The sequence below is a fragment of the Salmo trutta genome, chromosome 37 (assembly GCF_901001165.1).
Source record: "Salmo trutta chromosome 37, fSalTru1.1, whole genome shotgun sequence".
Taxonomy (NCBI): Eukaryota; Metazoa; Chordata; class Actinopteri; order Salmoniformes; family Salmonidae; genus Salmo; species Salmo trutta.
In genome coordinates this window covers 22,138,626-22,158,518 of record NC_042993.1, presented here as the reverse complement: position 1 = coordinate 22,158,518, position 19,893 = coordinate 22,138,626, and the positions used below count along the sequence as shown (strand labels likewise).

The following is a 19,893-nucleotide window of genomic DNA, read 5'->3' as shown; positions in this document are numbered from 1 at the left end:
GGACACAATAGAGCTGCATCGTGTCAGAGAGGCCCCTACTGTCGTGTCATAAGGGGAGGGTCTTGGTGATGCTATATGTTTTTTGGCAGGCATGTTTAAGTTCATATGCATTGTACAAGAGGAATGGCGAGCGCGAGGCACAGCGAACGGTTCACTTCGCTCTCCGCGGGGGGAGGCGAACACCATCTCTATGGGAAATAATCTCGATTATAAACAAGGGGGACCCAGCCGCGAAAAGATGAATGGATGGGGTCAGCGCGACGTCACAGCGAGCTGCAGCCATGAAGCTCAAGACCAGGCGCGAGCCAACCTACAAGCGCTCAGTTGTTCTACATCTCTTGACTCGCTCGGTTGATTGTTGTGGAGAGCGTTTGTAACCGTGGCTGGCATACACCGGGGTGAGTATGGCATATATGATTCGAAAATGTATGTTCTGTTGCGTGCTATTGAAGCGGATGCGGCCAACGCAGTCGTAATTTTGCATGCATGTATAGCATAAAACAGAACAAATAAAAGAACACGCTAGCGCATCGTTTTATCCTGGTGGGTTTGGCACTCACTGTATGCTACTCGTGCAATATCGGCCACGATAAAGGCGTCTTTGGCACCGGTTTTCCTGTATCAATCGAATAGCTATCAATTCAAATGGTAATGCTCATTTGAAGATTGTGTATGATCATTTCTATTGCACAGTGTCCGGACATTAGATAGCCTACAAGACAAAAAACAACTAGCCTATCCATTACAGCTTGGCTTAATATTGTAGGCTGAAATTATGTTTGTAGCATATGGAAACAACCATTTCGACATATCCATTATTTTGGATTTGGGCTCTCTTGAATTTAATGACTGGAAGGTCAGGCTTACAATGTATTAGTTTTGACACAGCTCTCTCCTTCATTACACCCAACACTTCACCTATTATAGTTTAATAGTTTTGCACAAACAAAGAAAGATGGGATATGGTCAATCTTAGGCTAGGGGGCTTGATAACGACCTCCATTACGCACTATGGAGTAGACTAACCATGCAAGGTTCCACATGCATCAACACAGACAGACGCAGACCCACAGAGGTAATATAACGCATATGTCATTTTACATACCATACCATTTCTACATACATTATTAATGTAGCCAGATGTACTTCTAAAACATCACAAGAAAATGGTCTACATGTCATCCGCCGTGTAATTTGCCACATAATGTAGTCTATTATTCAACTTCTATAGTTTTAAGGAAAAGTCGCCTATTCAAAATGTAGGCAAGGCCTTGATCAGTTGATCAATTGAGATTCGAGTCCAGATGATGAAAATGCTTAATAGCAATAGTATAAAGTACTACTGCTCACACCTATAGCGGGTAGATGGGGAATCACAGGGCCATCAAATCCGCACGTGTACGCCGAATACGCGGCCTTCTGAGCACACGTGTGCGCGTTACGGAAGCATAGACCATGGATATGCACTTTCATTATGGTTTGTGAAGTAGTACTATATATGTGACATTGGTATGCCTGTACGGGACACTAATATATACGTTAATAATGCGCAATAGCACATTGCGTACACATTAGTTGTCATAGGCCATGGTATGATGTGTAAGTAAAGAGACTGCAGAATTATATGAAATGTAACGCTTGCATTTTGCGGCTTAAGATCAAAAAGAGAATTGGTTTTGCACAGCCAGGTTGTTGTTTGGTTTGGTTTTATAGGTCGTGCTACATCTGAAAACGTGCGCGTTTTCTTTATTAAATTGCAAATAATTTAATGTGCACATCTCTTCCAAGCACCTAGCTGGATTGTGGGTTGTGCGTAATGTAGGTCTGACTCGGTTTTTGACGAGTATTGTTGAAGACCTTGTCTGAAAATCGACCTGCCTATTGCCTACATGTCTTTTAAAGAGCTTTTGGAGATGTCATCTGAGGCGTGTCCTACCTCTAGACTCGGGTACCTATCTAGCTCAGGTGCCATTATACAGGTAGATTACATAACAACGCTCTCGTGAATTTTAGCCTTCTATCATGGACCATGTAGTGGTTTTATGTCGCCTCAACGTCATATCTAGAAGGGCAGATGCAGGCTTGAGGCCTCGCACCTGTCTGTAGGCACAATCAAATATATATATACTCAGTTCAAACGAGACTGGGTTGTTGTAATTGTTGACTTTAACCGGACAGTTACCATAGGACTGCAGTTGGGTTGGAAAATAAGCATTTCTTGTTTTTGTTTTTTTCAGGTTTCAGTGGAGAGACATATAGGCGCAACAGAGCAGGTGGCATAGGTAATATAAATACACCACACACTCTTACAGACTTAATAACTGGACAGGTATGGCTTAGACATTGATCACTTTAACTCAGTTAAATCACTTGCACAAAATCCAAATGGAAGAGACATTGTGGGACGTGTTTTGCTAAAATCGTAACTTTTTGTAGTTGGTTCGTGCTATCCGGGATCCTTGGAACGTCCATACCCCGTTGAAGTCGAAATGTAAAATGGTTAAGGTTAGGGTTAGGTAATGGGGTATGGCTATGGTTATGGTTATAGTTATGGATATGGTTAAGGTTAAGGTTAGGGTTAGGGTTTAGGGTAGGGATGCCCCAAGTATACTCGATAGCACCAACCTTTTGTAATTAGATTAGCCTATATGATATTATTTGTGCATCAGAGTGCAGTGCAAGTACCCATTGAAAACTTAATCAATTCGATTCAATAGTTAAAATATTACTAATTGACTAAGCCTATGGATATTAATACTGTATCAATCAATCATCATTTCACAAGAGAATACAGAAATGAAATGTTATTTTACTGCTTATCTACACATTTGCGTTCATACTTGTCAAGCTCGTCATTTTTCAGTAGCAGTGGACGCTGTTGGTATAACGACGCCACAAGGTTCCAGTGTGCAGCGGTAGGCTACAGTAGCTTAGGCCCTCTGCCAACAGATTGCATCGACCGCGCCAATTACATATGATGAACATTTAGAAATGACCTCAGTTCGTGCCTCGTGCATAAGCATTGAGACCTGGGCAACAGCGTTGTGCCAATACATTACGGATCAGGTTGGATTGAATTACATCGATTCACGTCATTTCTCAATGGCATACATTGATCACTTTATTATAAAGCTATAACTACTTTCTTTGTACCTAAAATAAATCTACAGAAAATATGTGCATTGTGTATTGGTTCATCAAACATTTTCAATCATTCCTAAGCATACATTTGAAGGTCGTCACCAACGTCTTATCCAATGGCGAGGAGTGATTAGGTTTGTTTGAATGAATGAATGAATGAATGAGTTATACCCCTTGACAATTATGTGATTGGCAAGATGCAGTAATAGACAGTCGAACCGGATCTCTCCTGCGCCATGGAAGCCTATCTGAATTTACCAATGGGTAGGCCTAGGTTAAACTGTTAAAACAAGAAGACAAATGCAGTTATTTTTAACAAAGTGATTGTATCATAGTTAATATGCTTATCGGGGATTTTGGTGTTGAAATCCTGGCACTGAAGGCTTCTAAGAGACAAGGCCGCTGTCCACTGTTGTGGTGCTGAATCTGAGATGAGCTTCGTTACAGATGCGCAGTGTGAGTTCTTTGTAATCGCATCTGGCGCAATGTAGGCCTAATATGAAACATATTATTTCTTACTTTATTTCCTTAAATAATGTATATTATTATTACTTGAAATAAAGTTGGTCAAATGCATTGACATTATCAGAAGGAATCGTCACAACTGCGTATCAAACTATTTGGAATTTGCACAGTATAATAATAGCAGTAATAATGATAATAATATAGGGTAATAAAATAGGCTGATAAAAACAACAACTTTCCAATTCCAACTCTCCACTGCAAACGATGAAATACATGTTAAATGTAATTTCTTGAAAATAACATAAAATACATGTTTTTGATTGTTTTCAATATAATGTTGAGAATATAATGTTACTTATCATTGGAGGTAGTATTATGATTATTTATTTTATCTAATAACTTAGCAATTTCAACAACAACAAAAAATCACACAACTGTCTTACATACTGTGTACAGTATCACAAAAACAGTAAATTCTTATTATTATTTTGTTGAATTTCAAATATTAATCCTGGGACAGTATAATTCAAAATAATTTCATGCATTATAAGTACAATCAAATTAATCACTGCTATAGATGTACTGATAATGCTTATATAATCAAGTCTTATTATTTTAACAAAGTTTATCCAATATCCATGTCAGATATAATTTCAAATAATGTTGTAACATGTAAATTCTCTCTTTGACAAAAAACACGTAGAGATCAGGCATTTTGTCCTTGGCAGGAAGAAATACCTTTTTGAGTGAATAGTCACTTTTTCAGGAAAGATAGTAGCATTCTTATTTCCAGCATGTGTGCATGCTTTTGTTTGGTTTGCACGTGTGTGTGTGCTTACGTGCATGGGTGTATGTGCATGCACTGTATGGAATATGCATGTTTGCGAGTGTGGATGCTATCAAAGAGCCTTGCTTTGTCCTTGTGTATCATAATGTAGTAAGAAATGATAAAGGTGGTTAGAAATCCTTATGGTGACTGGTAGATTATGAACCAAAATAAAATAGAAGACATTTTCGAGCTTGAATCCTTGTTCTAGCTGACAGTAAGGAGAGGATGTGTTGTCTGCCAACAGTATGAGACTACAGGTAAAGATGTGTACACTAAAGGTGAGAATGTTCTCTGTCTTTCTCGCTCTCCCTCCATCTCTCTCCTGTCAGTCATTAGAACATGTATAGATGGGAGGAGCCTCATTGTGGGGCTGGGCACACAGAAAAACTTTTAATTGGCCCTTGTGCATGTGCCAGAAATGTGTGTACTCTGTGTGTGTGTGTGTGTGTGTGTATCTGTGTGTGTAGGTTTGCACTTGTGTGTGTTTGTGCTTTTGTGCCGTATTCTGACCCCAACCTTGAACATGCCCTCTCCAATTTAGTGTGGAATCTCTGATAGATATGCAAACGCAAGAGACAAACCCTTCTCTCTGTATCTTACAGTAAAACAGTTTTAATTTAAAAAATACATTTTTGGACATGGCGGGGGGCAGCGTTTGAAGACATCACCCTCCTATGGAGCCAGTCCTTGTGAGAGACTGCCTCACCATAGGGGTGGGCGCAGGGGCAGAGAGGGGTGGTCTGGGAAGACTGGCGCCGTAACCAGTTTGGACTGGTGTTTTGATCAAGCCTCACGCTGATTATTTGAGTTGGAGGAGTCAAGGCTTTGGCTGCCATGTTACGGGCTGGCCATCCAATCAAAGGCTTTGTAACAGCAGAACAGTGAGGGTGGATTGGCAGGGAAATGTTACAGTTAGTAAGTGGCCAATTGCTGATGAGTACTTTAAGCAGAGGGTCAGGAGGTTCTGGGATGTTTGTGAACTGTTAGTACACATTTGATTAAAGTTCATTCATTTAAAAGAATCAGCATTTCTTACATTTTGGGTACTGCATGAACGTGACCTATAGAACTGCTACAGTTTACTCACTGTGCACTTAAGTTTGAAAAGGGAAATTCAAGTCTTAATTGTTCTGATTGTTTATACTGTCTTTTTCCTGATTATAGGTGAGAATCTGGCCCGTGCGTATCACCTGTGGCACAAGAGGATGGGCAGCCTTAGGGGTTGGTTGTTATCTTTGGTTATCTAGCTGTATGAGTGATGTACATTCTTCATAAAGCTAGATAACCGAAAGTAACAAGAATCCCATTACGCTCCTGAAAGGCATCAAGATCCCCAACACACATCCCCCATGTCGCACCACCCCATTCTACCATTCACAGCAAAACAAGCAACGAACATGGCCGACATCATAGGACACGGGAGCAGAAGAAAAAGTCAAGTAAGTCGTGTGATGTCATCCAATTACACAGGTTTATGTGGGTATGTGTACATGTGTGTGTCTTTTTAACTCAGCTTGACAATTACAACTATCTGGTCTCTGTTATTGCGTCAAATATATCACAATTGCCTTTGAGAATTTTAGCAGTAGATTTGAGAGTTTGAGTATTTGTTGAGTTTCTTATCAATTTACGTCTTTGAGTATTCACATTTTTGAGGCATTGAGATTTTCCCCTGAGCCGTATAGTTGGGAAATCCTGATCGCTTTGAGATTGATCTCTAAAAATAATGAGTTATACACAATGCCATACACATATTTCCTCATATTTGCACATGGCCGGTGGCATTGGTCCCTCGCAGGCTGGTTGGTCCAACAGGAGCCCTTGTAATCTAATAAGCCCCCGATCCCTCTGTGTGGGGCTGCATGCAGTAGCTTATCCTTCCAATCACATGGCCAGCAGTGGTGGGCAGGTCCCAAAAAACCAACATCAACCTGAATGGTGCTGACTGCGGACTTTGTCGAAATGCTTAACAAATTGGCCAGTCAGTAGCTGCAAGTAACACCATCCTACCATTGTAGCAATTCTGTACTCGGCTGTTGGGTTTTTAGTTAAGGCTGTTGGAAAACAGGTGAAATGAATAGAAAGTATGGTTGCTGATTATAGCCTCTAATGTCATACGTTATTTGGATTGTGGAAGTTTACAATGGACTTTTTAAGTTAATCCCATGATCATGTCCCCTGCCAGCGCATAGTCGAATGGACAGATTTGTTTGAGGCCAGTTTTGTTAAGCTAGACGGTTGTTTATTTGATTTCTCCCCCTCTTTCTTTCATATGGGAAGGTGTTTGATTTTGGTTTTGTTTGGGTGTTTGATTTGAGGTGACAGTTGGCTTGGTTGTGAATGTGCCATGGCGAAGCCTCCATTGCATGAGGTGCTACCATGTGGAAAGGCCTGATGGATCTTGTTGAATGCCACTGTGTGGGGCTCTGTGGGGGAGTGGTCCGAGGGCAATCAACCAGAAACTGCCCCCAGTGACAGAGCCATGAGAGAGGGAACAATCTGGGCCTCAGCCCATAGTGGGGAGTAATTGGTCAATCAGATCTTCACACCTTCAATCAGCCATCAAGGCAATGACGTTGATTTCTTTTCAACTAGAAAAAGAATCATGTCGAGTGAAGCCTCTAGTATGATTTTTCTGTCTTTTGGCCAAATCAGCCTTCCATAGCTTCAAGACATTACAGAGAAATTGGAGAGTAAATTGTATACTATAGCACTAGTATGTTTGAAAAACATGTTATTCATATGGTGATCAATGGCCTAAACAGGGTTTCAATCACATGCACTCGGCTAAATTTATACATTTGAATTCTCGTTTGATAACAAACACAATATTGACTCCAATATGGCACGTTGGACTAGACTGAAACTCCTGTTGGAGCGTTTGTATAGCAACAACACTCACAATGTCAATCTTAGCGGGTTGTGCAGCGGTCCCTGCCTGCTGCATTGCAGATGCTGAGTGTGACATTTGAGCTCAGGGCTCAGCGAGGGAGCGAGAGAGACGAGGGCCTTGACAGGAAGTGACAGGCGGTGATGTCACCTCCTCCGGTGGCACAGTGGTACCTGGCTCTTTGTCTGTTTTCTCTAGCTACTGTCATTACCAACGGAAGAATCCAGGGAAACTAGAATAAGGCCCCAACGATTGTTCTAGGCTGTTATCTGTGGTTGTATAGCTATATGCATGCCGTTGTGGCTGTTAATGTGACAAATTGGCTTTTACAAAGTGTTATGCAAGTAAAATTTGATTGATTGACAACATTTCTAGGTAGAGATTTCAGCAAAGTTAGGTTAGCTTTCTGACATCAGTTTGTATTTCTTTTTCAGGCAGAAAAAACATTTTTTCTCTCCAATTAGCTACAGTTTGTACAGTGAGGGGGAAAAAGTATTTGATCCCCTGCTGATTTTGTACGTTTGCCCACTGACAAAGAAATGATCAGTCTATAAATTTAATGGTAGGTTTATTTGAACAGTGAGAGACAGAATAAGAACAAAAAAATCCAGAAAAACGCATGTCAAAAATGTTATAAATTGATTTGCATTTTAATGAGGGAAATAACTATTTGACCCCTCTGCAAAACATAACTTGGTACTTGGTGGCAAAACCCTTGTTGGCAATCACAGAGGTCAGACGTTACTTGTAGTTGGCCACCAGGTTTGTACACATCTCAGGAGGGATTTTGTCCCACTCCTCTTTGCAGATCTTCTCCAAGTCATTAAGGTTTCGAGGCTTTCTTTTGGCAACTCGAACCTTCAGCTCCCTCCATAGATTTTCTATGGGATTAAGATCTGGAGACTGGCTAGGCCACTCCAGGACCTTAACGTGCTGCTTCTTGAGCTACTCCTTTGTTGCCTTGGCCGTGTGTTTTGGGTCATTGTCATGCTGGAATACCTATCCACGACCCATTTTCAATGCCCTGGCTGAGGGAAGGAGGTTCTCACCCAAGATTTGACGGTACATCTCACCCAAGATTTCAGGCACTCGTTCATCGTCCCTTTGATGCGGTGACGTTGTCCTGTCCCCTTAGCAGAAAAACACCCACAAAGCATAATGTTTCCACCTCCATGTTTGACGGTGGGGATGGTGTTCTTGGGGTCATAGGCAGCATTCCTCCTCCTCCAAATACGGCGAGTTGAGTTGATGCCAAAGAGCTCCATTTTGGTCTCATCTGACCACAACCCTTTCACCCAGTTGTCCTCTGAATCATTCAGATGTTCATTGGCAAACTTCAGACGGGCATGTATATGTGCTTTTTTGAGCAGGGGGACCTTGCGGGCACTGCAGGATTTCAGTCATTCACGCCGTAGTGTGTTACCAATTGTTTTCTTGGTGACTATGGTCCCAGCTGCCTTGAGATCATTGACAAGATCCTCCCGTGTAGTTCTGGGCTGATTCCTCACTGTTCTCATGATCATTGCAACTCCACGAGGTGAGATCTTGCATGGAGCCCCAGGCCGAGGGAGATTGAGAGTTCTTTTGTGTTTCTTTCATTTGCGAATAATCGCACCAACTGTTGTCACCTTCTCACCAAGCTGCTTGGCGATAGTCTTGTAGCCCATTCCAGCCTTGTGTAGGTCTACAATCTTGTCCCTGACATCCTTGAAGAGCTCTTTGGTCTTGGCCATGGTGGAGAGTTTGGAATCTGATTGATTGATTGCTTCTGTGGACAGGTGTCTTTTATACATGTAACAAGCTGAGATTAAGAGCACTCCCTTTAAGAGTGTGCTCCTAATCTCAGTTTGTTACCTGTATAAAAGACACCTGGGAGCCAGAAATCTTTCTGATTGAGAGGGGGTCAAATACTTATTTCCCTCATTAAAATGCAAGTAGTTTATAACATTTTTGACATGTGTTTTTCTGGATTCTTTTGTTGTTATTCTGTCTCTCACTGTTCAAATAAACCTACCATGAAATTTATAGACTGATCATTTCTTTGTCAGTGGGCAAACGAACAAAACCAGGAGGGGGTCAAATATTTTTTCCCTCACTGTATAATAAACATGAATACTATTTCAAGAAAATATTATATGATGTCAGTAACAGATGCCCATGAAGATGTGTGCACTGGTGCAGCTGTTTTGTTGGTGACGATAAGGGGGATAACTGTGTGTGGCACAGTCATATCAATAACAGTCCACACTAGGGACCCTAGAGTACAGTTGCAAAACCAGGATTTCTGGAACACCAGGGAATTCATTGAAAGTTCCTGGAATTTTGCAACCCTACCCCAGAGGAAAGACGGCCTTAGCACTGCCTGCCTGAAAATGACACAAAAACAGGAGTTCCACAAAACCTCCAGGACTCTACTGTAGCCCTGTCTGGAGTGGAGGGAGGGAAAGAGAGAGGGGGGATAGAGAAAGGATGGAGGGAGGGAGAGGAGAAAGGAAGCGAGGCAGAGGGAGGGTTTGCTGGATTTGTCTAAGCTTTCAGGCACTCGGCAAGCAGATTTAGACTCCAAGTGTCAAGTAGAAAAACAGGCATTGTGGCCGGGCCCTGGCGGCCCCACACCAGTAGACTTTACAGTCAATAGAGCTAGTCCACTTGTCACAGGGAGACAATGGGCTGGCTCCTTTACCACCATTTCTGCACCTCGGGTCCTAGCAGCCAGACGGGTTTCTGAAAAAGGCCCAGTGATTCTTACCCCTTTTCTCTGCCTCCCTTTCTCTCAACAGAACACACCAACAGAGTTTGGAAAATGGCTTCACTGTTGGGCTGGTACAGAGGGGCAGACTTTGCCATTTCTAAAGTGGCCCCCGCCTCCCTGTCGCTCACAGAGAAATTAATGTATTTCAGGCGTTTACAGAAGTCAATGGGCCCACCCAGACAAAGGAGATCAAGTTTGGTAACTTAGCAGTAACAGGTGTGGTTCGGACCACACCGGAGTTGGGTGCTATTGTTGGACCCGTTGTTCTGTTTCCTCCCTGACAGTTTCGACTTGTGTGGAGATAAAGATGGAACTGCTTTATGGCCTTTGACAATCTGCTTTATATGTTTCCTCTTGGAAGTTAGTGCTGGGAGTTTGTTTGGCCTAGCTGTCCAAGATCAGTCTCTTATCATTTCTCGGTCTTTGAAAATGCTTCTCAGTTTTGCTACAATTCATCATTGATTTGCCAAGAAGTCTCCAAAGGGAGACAGGAGTTATGTTTAGATCTCCCTCCACTGTGGCCCCAGGGAGCTAGTAAACAATCCAAATAGAGAAATATCAGAAGGATTACAGAACACTATACATTCTAGCATTTAGAACAATGTGCTCAACTGGAAATGCTTTAACATAGGATGCATTTTTTGAAAAAGCTAATAATCTTCTGTATATTTTAACATTTAGGAAAAAGAGCCAATCAACAAAAAGAGAAATATTACATTTTCAGAAGTTTGGCAAATATTGCACAAACTGAAACAAACTATTTCAGTCTTGAACAAAGATTTTGGACAGAGCCTGACAGAGCCTCAGTCCACAGAAGGCCATTCTGGTGAAATGACTTGTCAGAACGTTATGTGAAGGGGCTGTTCAGACCAAAGCTGCTTTGGCAGCCATTTTCTTGTTCTCGCTCACACACCTACGAGTCCAGAGTAAGCACACAATTTCATTGTTCCCTGAGCTGTTAATATCAGAGGCTTCATAATGGAGCCCATTCGCCATATTTGCATATGGCACTTTTCCAACAAGGACTCGGAGCGGGCTTGAAAGCCGGCCCACTTTAGTGCCAATGGCAGAAAAATGTCAAGTGCCAATTAGGAGAGGTTTGCCACCATTCAGTGGTACCCCACCCCCTCTACTATTGCCCCTCCCTTCCTCCTAACCTACTCTCTCATACTCCAAGGCCCTTCCCTTCACCCCTATCCCTACTCCCCCATTACAGCCTACAAAATTGTGCCTCCCTACTGGCACCCTGAAACAAAAGCTTCCTCCTTCCTCTAGCCTGAGAGTGAAAACAGATAGCAGCTCCCTCCTCCCCGATTAGTCTGCTCTCTCCGTTGGTTCACCAAATGTCATGTATAGGCTAGGCTGGTAGCTAGTTAGTAGATTCCAACCCAGATTGGTGGAGTTAGTTTGTAGCTCTTGGGTTACTTGCATGTGTAGCTTGGCTGGAGAATGACATGGAAAAGCACCACTACAAAATGCTTGACTATTTTGTGCTAAAAGAATGTGAAGGCTAACATAATATCTCCAGCAACCTCTTCATCAACCTAGCATGTTGATACAATAGCTCCAGCAGCCTCTTCATCAACCTATCATGTTGATACAATAGCTCCAGCAACCTCTTCATCAACCTAGCATGTTGATACAATAGCTCCAGCAGCCTCTTCATCAACCTAGCATGTTGATACAATAGCTCCAGCAACCTCTTCATCAACCTAGCATGTTGATACAATAGCTCCAGCAGCCTCTTCATCAACCTAGCATGTTGATACAATAGCTCCAGCAACCTCTTCATCAACCTATCATGTTGATACAATAGCTCCAGCAGCCTCTTCATCAACCTAGCATGTTGATACAATAGCTCCAGCAACCTCTTCATCAACCTAGCATGTTGATACAATAGCTCCAGCAGCCTCTTCATCAACCTAGCATGTTGATACAATAGCTCCAGCAACCTCTTCATCAACCTAGCATGTTGATACAATAGCTCCAGCAACCTCTTCATCAACCTAGCATGTTGATACAATAGCTCCAGCAACCTCTTCATCAACCTAGCATGTTGATACAATAGCTCCAGCAACCTCTTCATCAACCTAGCATGTTGATACTGTAGCATTGTTGTTTTTGTTATATTGAAGTTTCACAACATTTGATCTCACACAGCAAACCATCTGGGACTCCAACAGCATATTTTGGACAGCAATCCCCTTCTAGATCACAGCCTTTCTCCCACTGTATTATATTATATTTTCACATAACCTTTCATGTGGTTTTGGTAGGACATACAGTACATTTTGGGTTATTTCACATGATTACATAGATCATGCCCTGCAAACAAAATGTCCCACAGTCACAGTGTTTTCAAATGACATATTTGACACATGATTACATTGTTTATGTTTATTTATGTCCTCACCTGTGATATGAACTCACCACCTCTTGGTTCAAGACATTACGTACGATCTTCCTGCTATGCCACCATGTCTGTGTCAATAACTGATTTTACCTCTATTCCTACACTTTGGACTTCAAAGTAAATCACAGCTTTGTTATAAAAAAAACACACACAATAATAACTATTATATTTATCATTGTGATTCAGGAGTAAGTAAACAATATGCCCCACCAACATTAGACAACTATATAGAAAACCCCCAAATTGATGAAATAAGTAAAGGAAATCAATGATGAGATCATAGTCAGATTAATTTAGAACTAAAATAGCAGCGCAGATGGCACTCTTTAGTTAATTGCAGAGATGCATTGTAGGTAATTAATCTGTAGAGGACTTCTGAGAATACTACAGACTTTGGAACACAGCAGAAAGATCAGCGTACTCCAAATATAGAGAGTGTGATTTCAAATCCCAGGTGCGTCATATTGAAAAGTCAGCACTAAGTGATCAAATGTAATCATATCGATTAAATATACAGTATTACACTATTTTAGCTGAATAGCGTACCGCTTACCTTAAAACTCCAATATTATTTCATTACTTCTCTTACAAAAAAAACATGAACAGAGACACGTGAGATTAGTTGTTCATATGTGAAACAATATGTTCACATGTATTACATTTAGAGTTCACATGTTAACACCCCTTTTTCACATGTGTGGAGAATAAAGTTTTCACCTCATGTGATTTGCAGTAAAAGCAACATGTGAAATAAGCAGTTTCACATGTGAAAAATGTTCATAAATGTAAAAATGTTGCATCCTCATGTTGTCATATTTCTTTAACGAGATCATGTTTTTGCGCGTGTAGCTTCATGTTTTCACATGTTGCTTTTACATGTTGTCACATTATCACATTAACTTCACATAAGATCACATGATCACATGTGAAATTCATGTATTTTTTCCATAACAGAGCTCAAGTTCTTGTTGCGTCCTTGAATGAAAGTAAAGACATTTATTGTGGAATGGCTGAAAAGCCTGCGTTAGCTGGAGCAATCTCTTTTCTTACTATTGCAGATGATGTGGGTCTGAACTTAACTTCATATGAAACTTGTATGATATCAAGTATGATGTTAAAATACAGTGCAGTCAGAAAAAAGATAAGAAATCTTTATAATACAAAAGGTAATCTTGTTTGTCCAATTGGGGCCACTGTTGTTCCTCCACATACCATTTACCTAACTTACCGCCTCCTGCCACTCAAAAGGATTTTCCCCCTGTTCTTTTTCTCTTTCATTCTTTCATTCAATCTCTGTGTCTATTTTTTTCTTCCCAGTCTTGATTCTCAGATGGTTGGATCTGATTTGCATGCATTTGCATAATGAAAGTCATTTGCATGCTCAGGGGCACACTGTACCATGAGAAAAGACATGAAAAGGTGTGTGTGTGGGTGCGTGTGTATACGTACATATGCATGTATGTGTATCTCGGCTGGTTAAACTGCATACTCACATTTTCTCTTTTTGCCTCATCTTTTTCCCTATTCTTATTTTTTGTGCAGACTACCAACACCACCATGACAGAATTCTGGCAAAATGAGGCTGAAAAACAGGGAGAGGAGGAGAGGTTTCTGTTGACTCTGACTCCCTCTTCTCGCCCTCCTCCGTATCGCCTCTCCCCTCCTCCCCTCCCTCACTTCATCCTCAGCTGCCTTCCCCATTCTCCTGTACCGCGAGACGCAGCCCACGCCACCATCTTAGGACGACGCACGCTGGCATGAAATGGAAGTGAGGACCATAGAGAGCAGGTAACAACAACAGCCCTGCGCCCGCCATGCTGCGTCACGCCTCCATAACACCACCATCACCCCATCCTTTCCTCCTACTCCGGACCCTCCCTTCTCTCTCGCTCCCTCCCTCTGCCAGGCTGGCCTTGCCTTTAAGCACCTCAGATGTGTTTGCTAATTGCAGAAATCACGAGACGCGTTGATGGAGGGGGGAGGAAGGCTGGGGTTTTTGTGTGTGTGCTTGCATTAAATCCCTCCTCGCTCTTGCTCTCTCTCAGGCATTCAGTGGGCATCTGTGCTCTGAACAGCCCAGTTTTCTTCCCGTTTGGGAATTGTTGTGCCATCCCCTTCACACACATGCCCGACATGGCGGCGGCTGCCATTTTGGTTGAAATACGCGGGCCGTATTCCCTGGTCAGAATAACCGAGACATGAATGTTCCAAATTTAGCATATTATATTAGATAGTTACACCCAGAGACTATTAAAGAATATTAGCTAGGGCTATATTATATCATCACTATTCTTATTATCATTAGTAATCAAAGACACAGTACGCTTTTTGCAATATTTATTTTTACAAAGTCTTATCATTCCTTTTTTGTAATTAATTATCCTGATTTGCTGACATGTAAAGATTTATGCTAATGACTGTTTACTTAAAAATTCTAAAAGCAGCTCAGAGCATATCTTTAAAGGACAAAACGGTGACGTCCACGAGTCAGTGTACGCTACTCAGACAGCCACTGCAGTACAACACCAACACATAGCGAAAGGGACCAGGAGAGAGTGAGTGTGGTTGAGAGACAGAGAGAGGGAGCGAGAGAGGCAGAGGCCGAATGAGAGTATGATAGCGAGGTCTCAGTAGAGGAAAGCTGTCTTTGTGTTGGTGGGTGAGGTTTTGGGGGAGCTGGTGCTGAGACAAGTCGTGTATTGTTCTCCTAAGCAAGCTTGTTGTAGCCCTCCTTTATTCTGAGCAGGGAGCTGCAAGTTTAAAAACCGCTTAATAACCAAAACACCAATTAGAGTCGGCTGGGCCCGTTTAAATAAGGCAGCCGGTAAACAATGTGTGCCATTGTCCGTGCCACACGGAGAGAACTCCCTTTGTTTGTGTCTGCGTACTGGAGGTCGAGACAGTGCTATCGCTAAGATACTGTACGGTGCCAGAGCATTGCTGATGGATAGGCTACTGAGTTACTACCCATGCATATGGGCGGTGAAACACTAGAGTGCTATTAAGTCTGTCTCGTCGCCAATCCCGCCAAGGTATTCCGCTGCATGAGGTCTACAGAGACATTGCTGTTAGGACTAGACATAATGAATTTATTAAGGATATTAAAATAAATTATAGCATCTGATTAAGCCAAATGTGGAGAGAGAAGAAAATCCTGACAAAACCACAACATTCACATTGGAGCTTCATCAGATCATTAGCTGTTAGCAGTTTTTAATTAAAGTTGTTTTGTCTAAGTTTCTATGTTGGGGAGCCAGTCTAACAAAACATCGCATGAGAGCCTTAGTAGTAACAGTGTCTAATCTAATGCAAAGCCACTAATCACGGGCAGTCTCTGTAAACAGGTGGTAGATTGAGCAGGGGCCAGGGCCATTCTCAATTTACTGTGTAAATTATGCAGAGCCCAAAACAATACAAACAGTAGACAGTGGAGTGGCTGGCGTTGGGTAATGAGATGATGTGTGGCCTGTGCGGGCTGGGAGTGAGGCGAGTCGAGGGGGTGGGTGGGCACAGTCAGCAGCTTGCGTCTGAGTGTGCGGGTCTGGAGGGCTGGAGTTTGGGCAGGGGCAGACACTGTCCCGTCTGCACACACCCCTCCTGCCTAGACTAGGGGGTGGGGGGGAGGCAGCTGGGACCTGGAGCACCCTCCCCCATAGCTCCAGTGAAAGCTCCAGTCTTGGGAACTTTTGTGGCAGGCAGAGGTCCCCCCAATATTGGCACGTAGGGGCCCCCTAAAGTCTGGCTGTGTCTGTGGCTCCCACTCACACCCTCCCTCCTGTCTCCCCACAGCCTCCCAACCCCACACCTCCCTCCCCACTCCTTGCCTCTCGCCCCAATGTGACGCTGGGGGCCTGGGAAGGACTTGAAGTTCACGGCCAGACCTCCTATTGAGCTGACAGGCTGACTGTTTGCTCAATTCGACTCCCTATTCATGACTGAGCTAGAGGTGGAGTTTAAGGGGTGTAGGGTGGGGGTGTTGGTGGGGGGGACACCATAGCGCTATGACTATTCATTCAGAGGGAGAGACAAGTGAATGGAGAGAGAGGAAAGGCCAGGAAGAAGATAAAGGGTAGAAGGGAGGGAGAATAGACAGGGTGCATAAATAAGAGTGAGGATTCTGTGCACAAAGTTTGCTCTGAGCAGTGTGTGCCCCCTCTCACACTCCCTTAGACTCTTAATTACCAGAGTCCTCCACTCTACTCTCTCCCCCTCTTTCGCTTTCTCTCCTCCTCTCACAATCATTCTCATCGTCCTCTATGTCCCCCTGGTTTTATTGGCCCACATGCTGTGGTTGTAAATTTACCATTAACTAGCTCATTCACCGTAGGCCACTCAACAAAAACAAGACCATGATTCCCAATAACTCAAACCGACACCAATACCCTAAACCCCTTTGGTGACACCACTTCTGTTACATTTTACGTTTAATTAGAAATGTCCTTCCTTGACTTGTAGTTAGCCCATTGACATACAGTACAGTTTAAACTGCTATCAAGATGCTAGCTGGCATGGCTAACATGATTCTGGCTAATAGCTAATATGGCTAACATAATTCTAGCTAATAGCTAATATGGCTAACATGATGCTACCCATTGTAGTTTTGAACCCAGAAAACCGCAAACATCATGGCTGGTTCTCTATGTACTCTATGACCCTTGGGTAAGATTTTAAGTTGCTTGTCTGAGTGGCTTTAAAATAAAAGGGCCCCCAGATCTCAGAAGTCCCTCAGGCTCAGCTCCTACAGCTTAGGGTGTGTCACATGCTTCCTCTTTGCATTATGGCCACGTAGCGTACCAGGCTCCCGACAGTGGCTTTCAACTTCACCCTCAATCCACTTGGCTAGCTGGCAGTCTGCGCCCGGCACACAGAGCCGGGCTTACCTCAGCTAAAACCAGACCAGGCGCACCTAAGGCCACTTGTCAGAAACTCCCTGATGGTTTTTGCTATATGAAAGAGACTGTCCGTTCACTAGAAAAGATTTTAACACATAATGTACTGGCTTTATTGTGAGTTTGTTTTATTTATCGTGATTTTTTAACCAGTGGTTGGAACCGGTTCAGGGAACAGAACCGAAAACCAGAAAATAACAAAACATGTCAAAGAACGGAAACAGAACTGGGAACGAAAGTCATCTCTCATGTTTCCGGAACAGAACCGCTATTTTCAAATCTTGAGAACTGGTTAATAATGTTATTTTTGTTCCAAAAATATCCCTAATGTCTAGTATATAATTCTGCAATTCAGTGAAGTTCTGATGCTAGTAATAGCCTATACACAATCCCAATTTATGTCATGATGCTCAGCGCTTCAAACCATGCTCCTCCATGTTCACCCATTTCTCTCTCCCCACCCGTGAAAATTCAGTTGCATCATCTCTGACCAATTAAACATGTAAACAACTAGCCTGCACGTTCCATAGCAAGATGCTCTATCCGTGCTAATTGGTGAGGTAAAATAATGAGCTAAATATAAAAACGATGTCAATTTCACAGGTTAAAAAATGTACAAAAAGGAACTATATGAACCACTACTTTTTTTTCTTCAACCGGTTCAGAACTTTATTATGCTGGCCGGAACACTGGAACGGAACAAAAAATAAAGGGGTTCAGTTAAGAATGATTGGAAAATAATTTGCGTCCCAACCCCTGCTTCTAACATACTATCTGTTTTTCCCTCCAGGCAAATAATGGTCCAGAACACTGAGAGGGCAGAAATGACAGCAAACAGTAATCCATTGGGAGAAGAGAAGTTGCCCTTAAACTACCAACCCATCCCTAGTATTTGCAATGGAACAGGCCCATTACAACAATGTTCGCCCACTACACTCCGACTTGTGCCCTAACATATCCAACAAGGGCCAATCAGGATTGGTTTTCTTTCCTTTCATTAAGCCAATAAGAAAGTGGGGTGGTGGTGTGGAAAACAAGAGCAAATATCTCAGGATCCAAGATGAACAGAGAAGCACTGATTCTTGGATACACTGTGCTATGAATGAGAGACATGGCATGTGCAGTGTACCTACAGTATTTGCTTGCAGCCTCAATAACATCTACACTGAGTGTCCAAAGCATTAATAACACCTGCTCTTTCCATGACATAGACTGACCAGGTGAATCCAGGTGAATACTATGATCCCTTAATGATGTCACTTGTTAAATCCACTTCAAATCAGTGTAGATGAAGAGGAGGAGACAGGTTAAAGAAGGATTTTTAAGCCTTGAGACAATTGAGACGTGGATTGTGTGTGTGCCATTCAGAGGGTGAATGGGCAAGACAAAAAAATGTAAGTGCCTTTGAATGGGGTATGATAATAGGTACCAGGCGCACCGGTTTGTGTCAAGAACTGCAACACTACTGGGTTTTTCACGCTCAACAGTTCCCCGTGTGTATCAAGAATGGTCCACCAGCCAAAGGACATCCAGCCAACTTGACACAACGGTGGGAAGTATTGGAGTCAACATGGGCCAGCATCCCTGTTGAACGCTTTTCAACACCTTGTAGAGTCCACGCCCCGACGAGTTGAGGCTGCAACTCAATAGTAGGAAGGTGTCCTTAAATGTTTTGTACACTCAGTGTGTGTTACATGTGAGGAAATGTTCCTTGCAATACAAATTCTTAGGTGCAAACATTTCTATAATAGCATAGAGCACTTTACTACTACTACTACTACTACTACTACTACTACTACTACTTTAATTTAAAGTAAATAACAATGTATAAATAGAGTCCATGGTGTTTCATGGGAATGTTGTATAACAAGCTGTATAAATAACATAGACCTACCTAGATCATATTGGTTAGAATTTTTGCCCATTTTTGTGTTTATATTTTATTGCTTACTAGTTGCTATGACTGACAGACACATGAATGTGAGACCCACCGCAGCAGTGAAGAATACTGCACTGCAATTGGACGGCTCCGTGTGTCATATGACACACAGGCGAATGGGAGAGCTGTTGTCTTTATACTCTATGCAACTGTTTTTGGCCTGCTACCAAATATATTGGGCAAGCCTTCAACTGAATTATTTTTGGGCGAACAATCTCATGAAATATTACACTGTTTGTTCAGTTTTCTCTCACCATGTAGTTTTTTGTGTGTGTGTGTGTGTGTGTTTGTGTGTGTGTGTGTGTGTGAAAGAGAGAGAGAGAGAGAGAACGATAGAGAGAAAGTTAGACATTACAGATGAACATAACACATTTGATTTAGAAAACAAATGGTGGAGAGACATTTTAGTTAGAATTTTTCAATAACAGAGTTGAATATGCTGGCCCTAAGCCTCTGCCAATGCAAATCAGTGTAGGAATTACACATCTAATATTCTTGATGGCAGAGCTCTGTTTGATCAGGAGTGCGGTTTATAGGGAGTAAGCTAGGCTGCACGGACAGAACATTCTAAACCA

The 19,893-nt window shown here is 42.4% G+C and overlaps 1 long non-coding RNA gene across 1 annotated transcript; it reads left to right on the top strand.

Annotated features, from left to right (window-relative positions):
* The first annotated feature begins 383 nt into the window (after nucleotides 1-383).
* LOC115176801 (uncharacterized) lies at nucleotides 384-18,686 on the top strand. Its single transcript, XR_003872285.1, has 5 exons — nucleotides 384-398; nucleotides 2,238-2,282; nucleotides 5,600-5,874; nucleotides 14,033-14,278; nucleotides 18,170-18,686. It is a non-coding gene; the product is annotated as an uncharacterized LOC115176801 (long non-coding RNA).
* Nucleotides 18,687-19,893: the final 1,207 nt, after the last annotated feature.